Below are 6,052 nucleotides of genomic sequence, written 5' to 3'. Positions count from 1 at the left end.
CAAGTCTTCCTCACTGCCCTTCCCTCCCAGTCACTTGCCACCTCCACAGCCTTCCCCACTCCTCACGTCACTGGTCTTCCCTGACAAAACCCCAACATTGGTCAAAGCCAGCTGTCCGCCTACGCTACCCCTGCACCTGGGCAAACAGCTGAAGAAAAACGCTCCACCTTGCCAGCCGTCTCACTTCAAATCCAAGACGTGCATCCCTCGTGGGCCCTTGCTGCTGCCCAGATGTCCGGTCATTCTCTCTCCCCATGTGGCATGCCCTTTTTCTCTCTATACAATGAGGACGGTAATGTTTCTGCCTCCTGGGACTGTTGGCTGCACTAGCACCTGGCACATTGTAGCCCCTCAATCAGTGATAGCCACTGTGGTTACCATCTCTGATCCTCAGTCCAGGGGTCCCCTGTGACCTGGTCTCCAAGGAAACCCACCCAGCAGTCATTTATTTTGTTCCATTGGCTGGGCAGCCACAGGTTCTTTGCTATATTGGATCATCCTCCTGGGGAAAGGAGGGGACATAGCACAGGGCAGTGAAATACATGGCCCAAATCAGCAGTAGGAGAGGGAAGTTTATAACTTCCTGCAGTCAACACCCCGAGTGATGGGTCAGGCCTGAATCAGACCACGGGGCCAAAACGGAAAGTTACCAGGGCCTCAGAAAGGAAGTGTGGGGGAGCTAGGGGACTAGATGGCTGGCTGGCACCCCAAACTGGACCCATAGGGCAGAGCAAGGAAAGCAGGATGGCCGCCCCCAGGAATCTAAGCAGTGCCTCCCTCCAGGGAGCTGAGATCAAAGCCCAGAGGAAGGAGGAAGTGTGAGCCTGGCTTCCCAGGGACTCACGTCATCCATGTAGGGCAAGTCACCTCTTACCCCACAGGAAGACTGCCCGCCTGCTTTCCCACCAGACAGGATCATCGACTTGGGTCAGGCTATTCATAACACTGACCTAATTCGCCCACCTACACGCACCCTAGGTTCCTCCACCTCAGTGTAGACATGTTGCGATAGGCTGCCTGGGTTTACAAATAGGTCTTGGAAGATAATCGAGACAGTGGGAGGGGTGGGAAAAGTCCTGTTCTGGAGTCAAGACACCTGGGGTGTGGCTACTAACCAGCTGTGTGAGCCTGGCAGGTCTCACACCCTTTCTGGGCTCCAGTCTCCACTTCCGCAGTTTCCTCAGCTCTGGAATTCTACCTGTGCTTGGGCTTCCTCCATCTTGACATTGCCCTCAGGAAAACAGTCCCAGCATCTCCACACAGCCTAAGAGGCTCTTGATGGTTTGTTCCTGCAGCACCTGGCCGTCAGCCGTGCCCTTTCCGCACCCCCAGCAACACATTCAGCTGTGCGCAGCTCAGAGAGCAAGCGCCTGAAGTCCTCTCCACACTGCACCTCAGCTAACTGAGCCCTCTGTCAATCATCCTTTGTGCCCCACCTTAAATGGCACCTTCCTTAGGACTTCTCCTGACCTGCCAGCTTTGTGTGTCACCTAGCAAAAGCCATTCTCTTTTCTGTCTTCCTCATTCATCTGAGCTCTGTGCCAAGGGCAGTGACCAGCATACAGAAGGGGTCAATAAATATATTATGAATGAATGAATGAATGAATGTATGCATGTATGCATGGAGTGGAAGCTTCCCGGGCAAGCTGGAGCCACGGTTTGCTTCCCCCACATGGGGCCTGGTGCAAGGCCACCCCAGAGCTCTGCCCTGCGGGGGAGCGGATGCTTGTGGGAGGGGTGTAGATTTTCGAGGGCGGTTCCAGCTGGGCTCCAGCCATGCCACAGCCCCAAGCTGCCTGGCCTATGACTCACAGGCCCCAAACAGAGCTTTCTTAACTCTCCCTGGCCTTTTCGGATCCGCCCTCTGATTAGGCCTTCAGGCTAAGACCGCTCAGGTTTCTCCCCTGCTGGGTCAGTCTCTCCCTATGGGCTTGCCGTTTGCAAGATCCCAGTGGCTTTAAAGGAGCAGCTTAAGATTCCTGGGCTGTATTAGTTTTCCTTAGGAGTCCTTTCTCTGTTTACAGAGAGAAAAAAAGTTGCCACCCGCACTGGCTAAAGGTCATCCTGATTTTCTGAGAACCCCTCACCACCCATCTCCCATTTTGCATGTATCTCCTGGTTGCTGGGGTAGAGGGGAGCCCCATCCCAGCATTCCCAGGCTCAAGAGGCCACCAGGGTTAGGGAACACCAGCCCCAAAGCTCTTGTTTATACTGGCTGCCTGGCCATGGCCTTCGGGGCCACGAGGGACTCACTCGAGTCCTGGGAATAAGGAGATTCCACAGAAATCGGGTTGGTCCCCCCCCCCCGACCCCTTTTCTGCCCTCTCCTCCCTCAGTGGACCCCCACCCCCTTTTCCAGACATTTTCTCTCCTCCCAGCCCAACACGCTGCCCGTTTGTAGAACAGTATCTGATGGACTCCTCTTGTCCTTGTGTTTTCCTATCACAGATATTGTCTCCTCGATCGCAGACTTTCCCCTTTATCCCGTTACTTTTTAAGGTAATAAACTTTTAATTTTGCAATAATTTTAGATTTACAGAAACGTTGCAAAAGACCATAGTTTCCTAACATGCTTCAGCAGTTTCCCTTTTGTTAACGTCTTATATAACGACAGCACATTGTCAGAATGAGGAAACCAGCATTGCGTTTAGTCAGATATTATTTTATCCCTTTAAATGGGATGATAATGGTAATTCTCTGTGTTTCACAGATGAAGGAAAGAGATTCGGACAGGTGAGTGACTTGCCCTGGTCACATAGCTAAGAGGGTAAGGCAGCAGAAGAAAGGGATTAGGGGTTGGTATTTAGGGCCAGAATCACTTAGGGTATGACCTTGAGCCCTAGTCTCCTTGTCTGAAGGATGGATCATAAGTAATTACTTCAAGGCAAGATCCAGGGCTAAATGAGATCATGTCTATGGGTGTCTACCTGCCCACAAAATGGTCCCTGTTGTTGTTACCACCGGCAGCGTCATCATTACTAAGGAGCCCAGTGCTCTCTGACTCCAAGTTCTTGAAGAATTATGTTTAGGGGAGCCCTCCACTCACCCTCTGGGTACCTTTCCTGGGGAGCTGGACAGGCCTTGCTTTGACCAAGCCCTAAAGACTGAGAGTTAGAAATCCTAGGGTGTTGGGCCGGCCGGGCGGCTCAGGTGGTTGGAGCGCCGTGGTCTTAACACCGAGGTCACCGATTTGATTCCCACATGGGCCAGTGAGCTGCACCCTCTACAGCTAAGATTGTGAACAACAGCTCTCCCTGGAGCTGGGTTGCCATGAGCAGCCGGAGGTCAGTGTGAGCTGCTGCCCCAGGCTGCGAGTGCTGCCGTGAGCTGCTGTGAGTGGCCAACCGGTGACCAACTGCCTCAGCCGGGGTGTGTGAGGGGGGAGCGCAAGGCTCATAACACCAGCATAGGCCAGGGAGGGTGTCCTACACAATTAGGCTGTGAAAGGAAACAACAACTTGAACCTCGGGTTCAAGTGGGGGGGCCCGGGGGAGGCAGAAGAAGGGGGAAAAAAAGAAATCCTGGGGTGTAGTAGTCCCACTGTGGCTGCTGGCTGTGTCCTTGGGCAAGTCAGCATCTCCCCTGAGCCTGAGCCTGAGCCTATTTCCTCACCTATAAGATGGGGATGACCAGGCAAGGTGTTGGGAAGACACCACAGGACAAGTGCAGAACAGCCCGGGGCCAGCCCCCCTCCCCCGCCCTTAGTATGGCAGCCCTCCGGTCCCCAGAGGTGCAGGCAGGTCCCAGCCTAAGTCTCCCAGCCAGTCAGGCCTGGTTCCAGTTCCAGGCAGGCTACTAAACCCTGCTGAACCCTGCTGAAATCTGCTTCCTGTCATGCAAAATCTATCATGTGACATCTTCCGCCTCACCCCAAACAAGAACTCAAGAAAGAAAAAGGTTTCTGCTGTCCTTCCTCACCCTCAGGCCCAAAGAGGTTGTCTCAAGGTCAAGTTAGGGGCTCAACCAGAGGGTAGCCTAGGTCTTGTAAGACCTTGTGCCGTCCACCTGACCAGAGTCTACACCCACTTGGAGACTGCTTTTGGGGTGAGAGGGGCGCTGCCACCTTGCCTGCTGCTTCTTAACACTGCTAAACACCACCTCTCCTGGCCTAAAGGAGACCATCCATGAAGGAAGTGTTAAAATTTCCACAAAACAAGGTAAAATCATGACTTCCATACAAATGTAAAACTAAGATGTGTTAAACATTTTATTTACCTCCTAAGGGAACCAGGAGGATGTTATAACCCACTGGCTCAAAAGGGCAAGAAAAGAACATTCACATTTATAGGTCAGGAACAATGAAATGAATGTGCACGTGGAGGCAAAACTGATTTTTCCATCAGGGGGTAAGGGGTACCATCTACCAGACAGACGGAATTTATCAGTGACCTGCCATTTACCGAGTTGTACAATAGCTCAAAGACAATGAAAGGCTGGAATTCCAGAAGGTGTGCTGTAGACAGTGTGTAGTTTTCCACTGAAGCGCACATTTTTTTCTCCAGAAGGAAGGTCATGAATAGGGTGTGCTCCACGGTCTCTAACCTGATGCTCATTCACGAGATTGGTATGACTTACACAGTACAAATGCAAGGTCCTTTTCGAATGACTTGGGGAAATTACATCTCACTGGCAAGCAAGAGGCTGGCAGCCTAAAATCGGCAACTTTGAAGATGAAGGGTACAAGACATGTAAGGTTTATTTTCAGCTGGATTTTGGCATCTGGAACATTCTAGAATATGGGTGTTTGTAACATGAGTCTATAGCAGAAGGCTGTAGTTTCGCTGGACCTGGTTTGACCTCTGCTGTGCAGCCCTGGACAGTTACGCCATTTCTCTGATGTGCAACTTCCTTGACTCTGAAATGGGATATTAACAGTACCTACTTCATTGGATTAAAAAAAAATTTTTTTTTGAGTAGCTATTCACTTTACGAGAAGTGCACTTTAAATTGATAAAACCATTTCTTTGAAAATATCCTGTGGTGGCCGGGATTCTTCCCTAGCAGCCCAGCCTTCTCCTCTCTCCCCGACCCTCAGCCCCTTCTGCTCTCCATTAAGTCCTCATTTCTACCACTTCTGTCCCTACAAGTGTAGGGAGCAGCACTGGGTCACCCTGGAGGGGCTGGTACATGCTGGGTGGAGTTCACACCTCCGAGCACCCGGGTGTGGCCCAGTAAAAGGGGCTCTGGGCTCCCCAGCAACCCCATCCAGTCCTGTCCCGAGTATATGCTTATTGAGCCCAGCTTCCCAAGTACCAACTTGCAAGTGTGGCAGTGCGGGAGCTCCCAGGTGAGACTCTCCTAGCAGATAGGAGTTTGGGTGAATGAGGAATTCAGCCTCCTGAGGCACTGGTCTCCCTCCAAGAAGATGTGTTCTAATTGAAGCAATTCCACAGCCACATCGCTTGTTCACTGTCTTGTTTTCCAGTTCTTTTCTTCTCTCTTCCTCCCTGCAATCACGTGCGGTGGGCAGGCAGGAAGTATTCCCATCTTGCATCTGGAAAGCTGAGGACCAACCCCCCAGAGGCATGATGACATTGGTGCCCCAGGGCTCCATGCCCAGTTCGCTAGCTCATGCTGCCCTCTAGTGGCTGTACACGGCACCTGCCTTCAGAAAGCCCAGGTCCGTCAGCAGCTTCTCTGGGTTTGCACACTGCAATGGCTAGCCTTCCTAGGACACCAATCCAGGGTACACGTCTCCCCTCTCAGGACTCCTATATCACTTTATCAGCCCCTCTTGCTGTCTCTGGACATTAAATATATATGTATATATTTGTAGTAAAACAATAAAATATACCATCTTAAACCATTTTTAAGTGTATAGTTCAGTGGCATTTAAGTCTTCACTTTGTTGTGCAGCTATCTCCCCCATTCATCTCCAAACTCATTTCTTCTTGAAACTCTGTACTCATTAAACAACTCCCCATTTCCTCTTCCTCCAGCCCCCTAACCAACCACCCTTCTATTTTCTTTCTCTATGAATCTGACTACTCTAAGTACATCATCTAAGTGGACTCATATAGTATTTGGCTTATTTCACATAGCATAAATCTCC

Source organism: Rhinolophus sinicus, chromosome 14, assembly GCF_057876585.1.
Source record: "Rhinolophus sinicus isolate RSI-liver-muscle chromosome 14, RSI-T2T, whole genome shotgun sequence".
Classification (NCBI taxonomy): domain Eukaryota; kingdom Metazoa; phylum Chordata; class Mammalia; order Chiroptera; family Rhinolophidae; genus Rhinolophus; species Rhinolophus sinicus.
Note: the sequence above shows the minus strand (reverse complement) of the source record.